This window comes from Mesoplodon densirostris, chromosome 17, assembly GCF_025265405.1.
Source record: "Mesoplodon densirostris isolate mMesDen1 chromosome 17, mMesDen1 primary haplotype, whole genome shotgun sequence".
In the NCBI taxonomy this organism is placed as follows: domain Eukaryota; kingdom Metazoa; phylum Chordata; class Mammalia; order Artiodactyla; family Ziphiidae; genus Mesoplodon; species Mesoplodon densirostris.
Window position 1 is genome coordinate 59656883 of NC_082677.1, and position 15286 is coordinate 59672168.

A 15286-nucleotide genomic window follows, 5' to 3' on the forward strand; every position below is an offset into this window, starting at 1 on the left:
TCAATCAATCCAGAGGAAAAAAATTACATAACTTCTTATTCTTTTGTCATATGCATCATCATATGATTCCCATTCCAGTTCTTTGCTCTTTGGCAATTTTTAAAAGTCAGATTTCTGAGCAGTTGCTCAAGAAGTTATATCTAGGGCTTTCAATTTTGTAACATTCCAGATGGAACTGAACTATTATTAACTTCTAGGATTTTAAAAATTATTCATACACTTAATTTTTTTCTAAATTAATTGCTTTTTTAATTGCCTGGTATAACTTAGTGACATTTACCGTATAAAAAGAATATCATCCCCTATAAATCATCTCTTCTGGGGCAAAGTTACCCAGTATAAATGGAAGCATCTAGGAGCAAGGCAGATGATCTATAGAAGGTGATGCCTTCAAGGCCTATCCTAATCCCAAGCAGGAACTTAAATAATGACTCAGGCAGAAAAACTGGATTTCATTTATCTTTTCCAGCTGTCAAGGCTGAATTTTCAACATGTTTAGCTCAGTCAAATTTTCCTCCACTAGCATAAGAAATCTAAAAGCTGTAGTTTCCTTCATATAAATAGGAGGTCTCTTGCTATGCACCTTCTCTCATCAAAATATCACCTACAAGGAAAGAAAGGCCATAGAATTTTATCTACATGTAACTTTGAGCAAACAAGTGCCTTCTATAAGATGATAGATTATTGATTTTTGGAAGAGGAGTTAATATATTTTACAAAGTTTTAGTGCATATAATATACAGAAAAATTAGAAAAAATTTTAATATTATACAAACATGTTACTCTCTAAATGTAATATGCAAAATTGTACTAATATTCTAGATTGCATATGAAAATTAAACATTTGACAAAAATCTCCAATAATTTCAAGATCCAGTAAACAAGCATTTAATTAGCTCTTACTATTCACCCCTCCATTTACTCCCTGCCTTACGCCCACCTCTCCCTTTGTGTTAGTGGCTGCATTACAAGTTGGCACTGTCACAGGTATTCCTTTGTGTCTGGCAATGGTCTGACTTCACATTCTCTTTTATTTCACTTCAACACATTTGTTTGTGTTTCTTTCATCCATCAGATGACAAATATCTCAAGAACTGCAATTGCGTCTTATTTGTCTTTGAACTTCAACACCTAGAAATATTAAAATATGGTTAGTGTCAAGTATAAGATTGCTAAATTGAACCGAGTAAGTTTTAGAGGGAAAGAGAGCAATCCTGTCCCAGAACTTCCCAAGAATCTGTATTCTACAGTTTGCTCCTGACTTCTTAAGCAAATCCTTGATTCAGCAATTCCACTTCTTCTGCCAGCTCCAGATCATTACTCTGCTTCCACCATTATCCATTAAGTTAACAGCATAACTGAATTCCATTGTTAATGGCACAGAGAAAGGTTGGGGCTTATCACCTGTTTTCCCTTAAAGGCTCTAATTATCTATATCCACTTTTACCTTAGAATAACAATAAACCTTCCATTATTACCAAACCTAGGGTATCAAGGTCTTTCCCAGATTTTTCAACAATAAATATTGGCCCATATCAAACATGATATATAGGCACAAAGAAATCCCATGATTTGAAGAAAAAAATGAGAATATTTTATTTAAAATCCATTGTGTACTCTGCTCTGTGCTACACATATCATCTATAATGTGGTGAAACCAGAGCCAGTACACCACATAAGAATCTATAATTATGTAAGGATCTGTAATTATGTTTCAGCAATGTGACTTCAGAATGTAAACAGACTTTCTACATAAAACTTATACTTTAGGGCCTCCCTGGTGGCGCAGTGGTTGAGAGTCCTCCTGCCGATGCAGGGGATACGGGTTCATGCCCTGGTCTGGGAGGATCCCATATGCCGCGGAGTGGCTGGGCCCGTGAGCCATGGCCACTGAGCCTGCGCGTCCGGAGCCTGTGCTCCGCAACGGGAGAGGCCACGGCAGTGAGAGGCCCGCGTACCACAAAAAAAAAAAAAAAAAAATATATATATATATATATATATATATATATATATATATATATACTTTAAAAAGAATATTTCATAATGTTAAAACAGTTAATTCAGCAGGCAGATGTCACAACTCTAAATTTGTATAAATTTAATCACATGGGCTAAAAATAAATGAAGCAAAAGATGGACAGAGACTGTATTAATAGATACATCTACATATGTACTTAGAAACTTTAACATATGTCTCTTAGGCTGATAGAACACATCACATGCACACACACACAAAAACAAACAGAAAAATATGAATTTGAACAGCACAAGTAAAAAAACTCAATAATATAATCAATAATAAAATAACTTTAAAAAGCTCAAATATTTGGTAATTAAGTAACATATTTCTAAATAACCCAAAATGAAAATTAGAAAATATTTTTAACTTTAATGGTAATGAAAATAAAACACATTAAAAGATTTGGAATATAGATAAAATACTGCTTAGAACAAAATTTAAAATAATAGAAAAATATAACAGAGAAATTCAGCAAAGCCAAAAGTTGGTGTTTTAAAATGACTAATACAACTGATAAACTCCTACTAATACCAATTATGAAAAATGAGAGAGCACTCACTGTCAACAACAGAAATAAAAAGAGGACACACTACAAATCCTATAGAAATTTAAAAGATAACAGAAGTTTATTGCAAACAAATTCAGGACAATACGTGTGAAAAATATAAGATGTACAAATTTCTCAAAAACACAAATTTAAAAACTAACACAAGAAAAAAATATTTTTTCAATATATTTAATTAGAAATCTTCTCATGAAAATCTCCTTCCAAAAAGATAACATCTTTTATCAAATCAAACCCTCCACCCATACCAAAACATGACATGGATTTTATAATAGAAAATTACATGCCAAACTCTTGCATGATTGTAGAAGCAAAAATCCTGTCCAAGATTATAGTAAACTGAATCTGTCAGAATGGAAAGCACTGATGCTGCGAGACACAGTAGCGTTTATTTTAAGAATGGAAATTTGGTTTAATATTTGAAAATCAATCAATGCAATTAACTATATTAATAGGAAAAAAGAAAAATAATATCACAACAGATGCAGGAAAAAGTATTTGGTAAAATTCAAAATTGATTCATAAAAATGTTGTTGCCTTACAGTACAGTAATATAATAGAACTTCCTAATTCTGATAATGGGTATCCTCTTCCCCTCAAAAAAGCAAAAATAATTGCCATAGCCATATCAGTGAATGCAGTCCTTGGATGGATTGTTATTATTAATATTATTTTTTAACATCTATATTGGAGTATAATTGTTTACATTGTTGTGTTAGTTGCTGCTGTATAACAGAGTGAATCAGTTATACATATACATATATCCCCATATCTCCTCCCTCTTGATCTCCCTCCCAGCCTCCCTATCCCACCAGTCTAGGTGGTCACAAAGTACCGAGATGATCTCCCTGTGCAATGTGGCTGCTTCCCACTAGCTATCTGTTTTACATTTGGTAGTGTATATATGTCCATGCCACTCTCTCACTTCATCCCAGCTTACCCTTCCCCGTCCGCCTGCCCTCAAGTCCATTCTCTAGTAGGTCTGCGTCTTTATTCCTGTCCTGTCCCCAGGTTCATCAGAACCATTTTGTTTTTTAGATTCCATATATATGTGTTAGTATACGGTACTTGTTTTTCTCTTTCTGACTTACTTCACTCTATATGACAGACTCTAGGTCCATCCACCTTGCTACAAATAACTCAGTTTTGTTTCCTTTTATGGCTGAGTAATATTCCACTGTATGTATGTGCCACATCTTCTTTATCCATTCATCTGTCAATAGACATTTAGGTTGCTTCCATGTCTTGGCTATTATAAATAGTGTGGCAATGAACATTGTGGTACCTGACACTTTTTGAATTATGGTTTTCTCAGGATATATACCCAGTAGTGGGATTGCTGACTCATATGGTAGCTCTATGTTTAGTTTTTTAAGGACCCTCCATACTGTTCTCCATAGTGGCTGTATCAATTTACATTCCCACCAACAGTGCAAGAGGGTTCCCTTTTCTCCAGACCCTCTCCAGCATTTATTGTTTGTAGATTTTTTGATGATAGCCATTCTGACTGGTGTGAGGTGATACCTCATTGCAGTTTTGATGTGCATTTCTCTAATGATTAGTGATGTTGAGCATCCTTTCATGTGTTGGTTGGAAATCTGTATATTTTCTTTGGAGAAATGTCTGTTTAGGTCTTCTGCCCATTTTTGGATTGGGTTGTTTGTTTTTTTGATATTGAGCTGCATGAGTTGCTTGTATATTTTGGAGATTAATCATTTGTCAGTTGCTTCATTTGCAAATATTTTCTCCCATTTGGAGGGTTGTCTTTTCATCTTGTTTATGGCTTCCTTTGTTGTGCAAAAGCTTTTAAGTTTCATTAGGTCCCATTTGTTTATTTTTGTTTTTATTTCCATTTCTCTAGGAGGTTGGTCAAAACAGATCTTGCTGTGATTTATGTCATAGAGTGTTCTGCCTATGTTTTCCTCTAAGAGTTTGATAGTTTCTGGCCTTACATTTAGGTCTCTAATCCATTTTGAGTTTAATTTTGTGTATGGTGTTAGGGAGTGTTCTAATTTCATTCTTTTACATGTGGGGGGTCTGTTTATATTTTCTGTTTCTTCTGGTTCAGTCTTGGAAGGTTGTGCTTTTCTAAGAATTTGTCCATTTCTTGCAGCTGTCCATTTTATTGGCCTGTAGTTGCTTGTAGTAGTCTCTCATGATCCTTTGTATTTCTGCAGTGTCAGTTGTTACTTCTCCTTTTTCATTTCTAATTCTTTTGATTTGAGTCTTCCTTTTTTTCTTGATGAGTCTGGCTAATGGTTTATCAATATTTTTTATCTTCTCAAAGAACCAGCTTTTAGTTTTATTGATCTTTACTATCATTTTCTTCATTTCTTTTTCATTTATTTCTGATCTGATCTTTATGAGTTCTTCTGCTAAATTTGGGGGGGTTTTGTTCTTCTTTCTCTAATTGCTTTATGTGTAATGTTAGGTTGTTTATATGAGATTTTTCTTGTTTCTTGAGGTACGATTGTATTACTATAAATTTCCCTCTTAGAACTGCTTTTGCTGCATCCCATAGGATTTGGGTTGTCATGTTTTCATTGTCATTTTGTTTCTAGGTATTTTTTTTATTTCCTCTTTGATTTCTTCAGTGATCTCTTGGTTATTTAGTAGTGTATCCTTTAGCCTCCATATGTTTGTATTTTTTACAGTTTTTTTTTCATGTAATTGATATCTAGTCTCATAGCGTTGTGGTTGGAAAAGATACTTGATACAATTTCAATTTTCTTAAATTTACCAAGGCTTGATTTGTGACCCAAGATACAATCTATCCTGGAGACTGTTCCATGATCACTTGAGAAGAAAGTGTATTCTGTTGTTTTTGGATGGAATGTCCTATAAATATCAGTTAGGTCCATCGTGTTTAATGTGTCATTAAAAGCTTGTGTTTCCTTATTTATTTAATTTTGGTTGATCTGTCCATTGGTGCAAGTGGGGTGTTAAAGTCCCCTACTATTATTGTGTTACTGTCGACTTCCCCTTTTATGGTTGTTAGCATTTGCCTTATGTATTGAGGTCCTCCTATGTTGGGTGCATAAATATTTATAATTGTTATATCTTCCTCTTGGATTGATACCTTTATCATTATGTCGTGTCCTACTTTGTCTCTTGTAATAGTCTTTATGTTAAAGTGCATTTTGTCTGATATGAGAATTGGAACTCCAGCTTTCTTTTGATTTCCATTTGCATGGAATATCTTTTTCCATCCCCTCACTTTCAGTCTGTATGTGTCCCTCGATCTGAAGAGGGTCCCTTGTAGACAGCATATATATGGTCTTGTTTTTTTATCCATTCAGCCAGCCTATGTCTTTTTGTTGGAGCATTTAATCCATTTACATCTAAGGTACTCATTGATATGTACTTTCTTAATTGTTTTGGGTTTTCTTAATTGTTTTGGGTTTGTTATTGTAGGTCTTTTCCTTCTCTTGTCTTTCCTTCCTAGAGAAGTTCCTTTAGCATTTGTTGTAAAGCTGGTTTGGTGGTTCTGAATTCTCTTAAAGGTTTTAATTTTTCCATCAAATCTGAATGAGATCCTTGCTGGGTAGAGTAATCTTGGTTGTAGGTTTTTCCCTTTCATCACTTGAAATATGTCCTGCCACTTTCTTCTGGCTTGCAGAGTTTCTGCTGAAGGATCACCTGTTAACCTTATGGGGATTCCCTTGTATGTCATTTGTTGCTTTTCCCTTGCTGCTTTTATATTTTTTCTTTGTATTTAATTTTTGATAGTTTGATTAATATGTGTCTTGGCATGTTTCTCCTTGGATTTATCCTATATAGGACTCGCTGTGTTTCCCGGACTTGATTGACTATTTCCTTTCCCGTATTAGGGAAGTTTTCAACTATAATCCCTTCAAATATTTTCTCAGTCCCTTTCTTTTTCTCTTCTTCTTCTGGGACCTCTATAATTCGAATGTTGCTGTTTTTAATGTTGTCCCAGATGTCTCTGAGATTGTCCTCAATTCTTTTCATTCTTTTATCTTTATTCTGCTCTGCAGTAGTTATATCCATTATTTTATCTTCCAGGTCACCTATCTGTTCTTCTGCCTCAGTTATTCTGCTATTGAGTCCTTCTACAGAATTTTTAATTTCATTTATTGCATTGTTCATCATGGTTTGTTTGATCTTTACTTCTTCTAGGTCCTTGTTAAACATTTCTTGTATTTTCTCCATTCTATTTCCAAGATTTTGCATCATCTTTACTATCATTACTCTGAATTCTTTTTCAGATAGACTGCCTATTTCCTCTTCATTTGTTTGGTCTGGTGAGTTATTATCTTGCTCTTTTTCTGCTACATATTTCTCTGTCTTCTCATTTTGCTTAACTACTGTGTTTGGGGTCTGCTTTTCACTGGCTGCAAGTTGGTAGTTCCTGTTGTTTTTGATGTCTGCCCCCAATGGATAAGGTTGATTCAGTGGGTTGTGTAGGCTCCCTGGTAGAGGGGACTGGTGCCTGTGTTCTGGTGGGCAGGACCATGCCCGGTGGTGTGTTTTGGTGTGTCTGTGAACTTAGTATGAGTTTAGGCAGCCTCTCTGTTAATGGGTGGGGTTCCTGTCTTGCTATTTGTTTGGCATGGGGTGTCTAGCACTGGAGCATGCTAGTGGTTTAGTGGAGCTGGGTCTTAGCGTTGAGATGGAGATCTCTTGCTGATTGATATTACGTGAGGCCAGGAGGCCTCTGGTGGTCCAATGCCCTGAACTCAGCTCTCCCACTTCAGAGGCTCAGGTCTGACACCTGGTCAGAGCATGAAGACCCTGTCAGCCACACGGCTCTGTTTTGAAGAGCCAGACGTTCAGGGGCATAATTTATTGACACTGATAGGTATGAACTGATTTGGGCACAATTCATCTTCCCTAACTCCACCGAGTTCCCTTCAGACTCTCCTCATGTGCACAAGAGCAAATGCTTTACTCAGAGACATCAGAACAAATGAGTGGATGTTGATGAGTTTGCTGCCTCCAAACTCTGGAACTGCACACTCCAGAAGCCCTCCTTTGGACGTGCTGCCTCTCCCTGTCTGAGCAGGTCCTAACGTTTTAGGAATAACCCTTTGAAGAGCTAATTTATTGGGATACCAGCCTCAGGGCAGCCAGGCCAGGGCTCTCAAACTTGTCCGCTGTCTCTCCCTTCACCCTGTGTTTTCTACACCCCAGGCCTCCAATCACAGCAGCAAATGCTCCAGACAAACCCCACTTTTGCAATCTGGATTGTTATTATTACGATGTTCAGTACAAGACATATTTAGACTTAGATATTTTGCTAAATAATTTATATAAAAATGTATAAAGTACTACAAATAGAGCAAGGATGATATTCTGTTTCCATGAAAACAAGTTATATACATGTTATAAAATTCTATATCATTGCATTTTTAAAGATATTTTCATAATAGTCTGTTTTCTGAAAAAGTTGTATAAAAGTCTAAAAAGCTTTAAGGTATTTACTTTAGAAAAGAATGAGTTATTAACACTCCTTTATTTTACTCTACAAATAATGTGTTTATTTTTCCACATTTCCTATTATTTTAATGGTTTAAAAATAAACATTACACTGTTTGGTATATTTCCTCTTTTCTGCAACTTGTATTGAATTTCAATTACTTTCATATAAATACTTCTAGTTCTTTGAAAGACTAGCTAAATTAAACTAACATTTACACCACTTTAAAAACTTATTCATCAGTATAATATTGTGTGATATTATATTATAAAGTCCTTAGAAACTTAAATTTCCCATCCATTACTGATTCAAGTTTTGCTTAAATAAGGCTACAGACTCACTAAAATAAAGAAATTGAAAACATATTCCATTAAGAACCAATTTTACCCTAAATTGGGTTACCCAAACCCAAATGACTTTTCAGAGCCTCCTACAGAAAGTATATGCCTCCTTGCCACAGTGGTATTGGGTTTGATTTATTCAAATTGTCTCAACATCATTTATTCATTTATCATTTTTTTTCATTGATTGAAAGTATTGACTTTATATTATAGTCTTCCAGTAAACTATTTAATAAATTAATAATTACTAAATAATTAATAATTTAATATTTGTTGGGAAAATAAGTGAATGAATGAATCATATACAAAATTCTGATGTACTCTTATGTTTGCAACTGATCTTTTTAGTCTCTTCTATGATTCACTAGCTATGTACTAAATACTTATTTTGACATAAATCCAAAAAAAGATAAATAAATCTTTCTGTTTTCAGAGAGATTATAATTTACTTGCTCATTACAACTAATACTCCAAGGAAATGTTTCAAATTTATATACATTGCTGAGTTTAATCCATGGCAATTTATTTATGAATAAATAAACAAATAACCAATATAGCTACTGCCTTTTTGGGAATAGGTGTTTGCCTTCTTGGAAAACCTGTACACACTTTGGATACCTTATTATTGGCTGGGTTTAAAGTAAAATAATGATCCTCCTTTGAATGTACTATAACAACACAAATACCAAGAAAAAGACATAGACAGCCAGAGGTGAGAGTATGAAGATGCAATGTGCTTCTTCACTAAAGAATAAAGTGCAGGGTCAAGTACTGATCTTCTCTGAGTGGAATCCTTACCAGGCATCCAACTAAAGGCTGGGCAGAAGTTAGAGAGGAAATCAATATTTCACCACTATTTTTAGAGTGTAAAATTATAAGACACAGAAGGCTCTGACAGAGAGCAAGTGAATGGTGCACAGTGTGTGTGTCTGAAATGTCTAAAAATACTCCACTTGACAAAGTAGTAGAAGAGGTTATTCAGAGTACCCAGCTTTGATAACTGTTTTTAACTTGTCTTTCCTCAGATTTGAACACAGAGACAAAATGTTATGTCCTGTGTGGACACTGTCTACTGAAAATTATGGGCTTGCCTGGATCCATTTTTTAAAAATAATTTTTAATTACCTGTAATGTTTGTTACCTATAAACTAATTAGAAAAATGCTAACTGGTTCAAAGAAAAAGTTGTCCATTATTCAAATAACCAGAAATAATCACAGGTAGTATAATGGGTACATGGATTCATTCAAGTGTGTCACTTCACAAAACATACTGAGAGTCTCAACTCACTTTACTTATTTCATAAATGGAATTTTAGACTGTGATTTTAATGGCATTATAATATTTTAATACATGGGGGTGCTATAACTTATTTCAGTAATTCCCAACAATTCCGTGGGATATTGAGAAGATAACCAGCATGGTGCTTTTATAAGCCACGCTGTGATGAATGTCCTTGTGGTAACTTTTTAAAGTTTATTATATTCTTAAGTTCTAATCAAGATGAAATGCTGGGAGTAAAAGTCCTGATATCTAAAGTCAAATTATCATCAGAGAAGTTAAAACAATGTTTTCCCATCTGCACCAGGAATTACCATTGTATTATTAATTTGCATATTTTACTACCTAGGCTGAAAATGTGTATGTTGCTGTTCATGCTTTTGTAAATTGTCTATCTCTGGAGATAGATTATGTCTTGTTCCCACATATTTGCTCTTCTTCTCTGCATGTGGGTTATACCCTCTCACACCTAATGCTGTATAATTTTTCAGGGCCTCCTGCAGAATGTATATGCATCCCTGCCTCCTTGGCATTGAGATTGGTTTATCCACTGTACACTGTATATATGTTTAATTTTCTATATATTATGAGGTTTTGACATCTTAAAAAACCTTTCTGGCTGGGAAAAGACTGCCCCTCCTGGGGCTAGTTAATTTTTTTTTGGAGGTGGGGGAGGCTTAAACAATAAACATTGCTCTGGGAAAATTTATTCTGAAATACTGCCCTCTCTACATTGGTGTATATCAGGCAGGATATGTTAGGGCATGCTAATGATTCCAAAATCTGGGCACCTCATAATAAGTATGTATGTATGTATTTAATCTCACAGTGCACGTCCTGTACATGTTGTCTAGAGGTTTTGCTCCATGTCTTCTCTCTCTGGAATCCAGGCTGATGGAGTAACCATTGTCTGAGAAAAAGGAGAAGGAAAGAGATAAAGGATAAATCACACAGTGGCTCTTACATATTTCACCCAGAAACAGCACATTATCTCCACTAGTATTTCATGGACCAAAAACAATGCATGTGACCACAACTAACTCTAAGGGGAAATGAAGTACAATCCTGTACGGGACTGGAAGAAACATCTTAAATATTTGTGGAACAACTCTAATGAGCACTACTTGTGACAGTATCTGAATATTAGACTTCCTAGTCAGGGGCTAGATGGAGAACGCAGGGATCCTGGTATAGAAAGAGTAATAAAATGCGTGAGAGAAAAGGGAAGAAAGATTCTTAGGAACCTGTAACTCTTTAACCACTGAGTCCTCTCTGACAGCACCTCACCTCTAGCTTAACCACAATTCCTGTGAGTGATTTCTAGAAATGCTCTCAGGACTTATGTGTATTAATTTGTTAGGTTTTGTTTGTTTGCTTTTGTTAAGCTAGTTAGATCCACAGTTTTTCTTCCTTTTCTGAGGAGAAAAAGATCCTTGCATGCAAAACTTTACCTATAAGCAAAAAAGTTTTATTCACTGTCTTGAAAAAGCTAGTTCCTAAGTAAAATTTGTTTTCTTTACTAGGTCAGCTAAAGGTTTAAGACATAGTAGTATCAATGTATTATTACCTTGGCAGCCTGTAAGCATGGTGAGAGTGAAGTAATTGACCAGCCATAAATTGGGGATAGAACTATTATTTAATTTCTTCCCATGAACAAAGGATCTTACAATTTCAAATATAAAACTTGAAAATGAGTCCTACTCTCTTTCTCTTTTAACACAATACACAGTAAACTAATGAAAAAAAAGTCTTTCATCTTGAAAAGATAATCAATCACTTAAGAAATGAAAATGTCATAAGAAAGGAAAATGAAAATTCTAACCTAAATTCCAACAAATGTCTTCTCTGGTTGATTCAGTGTCATTCACTAAATAATGTGAGTATATCAGAGTCATAACAATTGCCAAGAGTCTGCAGTCATCCTTGCCTTGTGTCATAGGATGAAAATGAAAGAACTTAGAAATATGTATTATGTACAAGACTGTAGGCACTACTTCAGAGTCTGACCTAAATAAACATTACAAGAATATATATGATTAAGACAGTTTAAATGTGTGCTTTTCTAAAATAATATTTTACTTAACACATAGCCAACAAATATTAAAAGGCACAATAAATAATTTCAAGTACAGTGGATAATTTGGTGGGAAACAATGAATAGTAGTTTCTTCTATCTGGCAAATATTTGATCCTATTGCATTTGAGGAAATAGAAACATCCCCAAATCCTACCTGTAGTCTTCTCCGTGAATTGTAATATATTTCTTAACTACCATGAGACACATGGCTACTCAGAAAGTACCTTAGTTCTGTAAGTAAAGGCCTACTTGATTAGTTTTTTTTTTTTTTGCTGTACGCGGGCCTCTCACTGCTGTGGCCTCTCCCGTTGCGGAGCACAGGCTCCGGACACACAGGCTCCGCGGCCATGGCTCGCGGGCCCAGCCGCTCCGCGGCATGTGGGATCTTCCGGGATCGGGGCACGAACCCGTGTCCCCTGCATCGGCAGGCGGACTCTCAACCACTGCGCCACCAGGGAAGCCCTTGATTAGTTTTATGCTGGCATTTCCCCACCTCCTATAGAGATAAGCATTGTGCTTTGTAGGTCTCATGCTGGATCTCCACAGTTCTGAGCAATCAACTGATACCCCAGGAAAATTCGGTTCTATACTTTGCTTCAAGGAGGTAGTGCTCCTGTATGGAGGCATAGAAAACAGTAGTTTTTTGTTTTATGACTCAAGAGTCCACCTGATGTAAAAGCCCACCTGAAATGGGCTTGCTATGAGTTATTGAATGATAAAGCAAATTACACTGTAACAGTGTGTATAAAGCTTGTATCTCCGAAAGCCAGGGGAAATGTAACCACTGCCCAGCAAACACGGAACCCACAAGGCTAAGGGAATAGGTAGGTCCATATCTCAAGTCACAACTGTTCTGGGTTGTGAGAAAGGTCGTTAAGAAAAACTTGTCATCATTTCTCTACTTGATGTCTTACACCTAGATATTTATCCTACATCCTAAATTGATTGAAAATATGATCACTTTCTTGCATAATTATGGATATTACATAGGGATTGGCTCCATGTGACTTGGAAATTTCCAGCAGCCCCACTTTTTGTGCCTAAAATACCAAATAAAATCCATAGACCTGTGTGGTTTTTTCCCTCAGCTTAGTGAGAGCCAATTTTCCTTGAAATAACTCGTGAAATGATAGTCTAGGAACAAAGAGGAAATGATAACAGGGGAAGATGTACAACAAATTGCCACTCCCTTCCTAGTATGCCACTGCTATGCTCACAGAGGTTAGCAAACTAGTACAAAGACAGGAAAACTGTGACACAGGCAAGTATAGCCTCTTCCTTTCTCTAGAGAGAAAAATGACAGAGTCTCATTGACCTTGGCTCACCTGTTAGCACATCTCGGACTTACATCAGTGTACCAAAGGTGCAAAGATCCAGAAGTTACACTAGTTCTCTACTTCTCAGAATAGGAAAAAAAAACAACACACAGGTTTTAGAAGATGCAAGCAGGAAACAATGTGCTATGTCTGTTACTCCCCAAAGGCCTGAATCTGTCTCAGAAATAAAGCTGCTGAGGTTGAGAGTTCTGTCGCTTCATTTTTAAAAGATAGATACAAAGGAGGTTTTTTTTTTTCACTCTTATCCTTTTATCTTTAGCATCATAGCCCAAACTGGGACTTGCTTTTTTGACTCATAGCAAGTTAGGGATCTCTTTTCTTCTTAGTCCATCTCATTGCCACATGAATGTTCTTCATATTCATAAAAGGAAATGAGTGAAAGTATTTTTCTTGTCTGTTAGAAATGAGTCATGACCTTATACATTGAATTATGAAATATACAAAGTAAATTGCACTATGGTAGTGATTTGGCAGAATTGACTTTGTTATTCTTCTTTTCCTGCATAAGTGACCATAAAGAGCTTTTCTGCAATAGTGGCTCTTTCTCATAAATCTTAGATATGGGAGGTGTTCCATAATGTTTTTAAATGAACTCAAAGATGTGTATGACCATCATATCCCAACATGATATTTCCATAGAACTATATTTCAGACAATGTTATGATATCAAGACAATAAGAAGATATTAGTCACAGTTCAGGGAATCCTTAATGGATATTGAGGAAAGATGTGAACATATTAATTTTCCTCAGAAGATGCAATTTGTAGTAATTCTGTGAAAAGCATTAATGATTAAAATGGTATGTGTCAGAGGCTGCTGATTAGAAAATGATTTCCTCTTCTTCCTGGGCCTACATTCTTTTTTTTTTTTTTTTTTTTTTTTTTGCGGTATGCGGGCCTCTCACTGTTGTGGCCTCCCCCGTTGCGGAGCACAGGTTCCGGACGCGCAGGCTCAGCGGCCATGGCTCACGGGCCCAGCCGCTCCGCGGCATATGGGATCCTCCTAGACTGGGGCACGAACCCGTATCCCCTGCATCGGCAGGCGGACTCTCAACCACTTGCGCCACCAGGGAAGGGCCTACATTCTTTAGGCACTCATTGAACCTTGTGACTGACTTCTATTCAGTAGGATGTGAGTGGAAATGAAGTGTGCTACCTCTCAAACTGCCCATCGAAGAAACATCATGTGTGCGGTGCTCCATACTCTTTCTCCATTTATTGCTCCTGAGAAGAGCAGACTCTCAAGACAGAAGGAACTGAGACATGAAGTAACGACATGGATGGAATCACTATTTAAGATTTCATGTGAGCAATAAATAAACTTCTATTGTTTGGGAATAAGAAAAAAAGACCTATAGAATATTATGTTTAGTGAAATAAGTCAGATGGAGAAAGACAAATACTGTATGATATCACTTACATGTGGAATCTGAAAAATAACACAAACAAATGTACATAGCAAAACAGAAACAGATTCACAGATATAGAAAACAGACTGGAGTTTGGAAGAGGAGAGAGGGAACGGGGGCAAGTTAGAGGTACAGGATTAAGAGATACAAACCACTATATATAAAACAGATAAGCAACGAGGATATATTGTATAGCACAGGGAATTATTTATATTACAGTTAATAGAGTATAATCTGTAAAAATACTAAATTACAATGCTATACACCTGAAACTAATATAATATTGTAAATCAACTATACTTCAATTAAAAATAAATAGGGGAGAGGAGGAAGATGGCAGAAGAGTAAGGCGTGGAGATCACCTTCCTCCCACAAATACATCAGAAATTCATCTACATGTGGAACAACCCCTACAGAACACCTACTGAATGCTGGCAGAAGACCTCAGACCTCCCAAAAGGCAAGAAACTCCCCACATACCTGGGTAGGGCGAAAGAAAAAAGAATAAACAGAGACAAAAGAATAGGGACTGTACCTGCACACCGGGGAGGGAGCCGTGAAGAAGGAAAGGTTTCCACACACTAGGAGCCCCTTCACGGGCGGAGACTGTGGGTGGTGGAGGGGGGAAGCTTCGGGGCCACGGAGGAGAGCACAGCAACAGGGGTGCGGAGGGCAAAGCGGAGAGATTCCCGCACAGAGGATCGGTGCCGACCGGCACTCACCAGCCCGAGAGGCTTGTCTGCACACCCGACGGGGTGCGTGGGGGCTGGGAGCTGAGCCTCAGGCTTCGGTGGGAGCGCAGGGAGAGGACTGGGGT

The 15286-nt window shown here is 36.6% G+C and overlaps 1 long non-coding RNA gene across 1 annotated transcript; it reads right to left on the reverse strand.

The window, feature by feature from the left end:
- Window positions 1-928: 928 nt before the first annotated feature.
- On the reverse strand, window positions 929-15082 carry LOC132477310 (uncharacterized). Its single transcript, XR_009530255.1, has 3 exons — window positions 15005-15082; window positions 10474-10556; window positions 929-1131 (listed from the first exon to the last, which is right to left on the reverse strand). It is a non-coding gene; the product is annotated as an uncharacterized LOC132477310 (long non-coding RNA).
- Window positions 15083-15286: the final 204 nt, after the last annotated feature.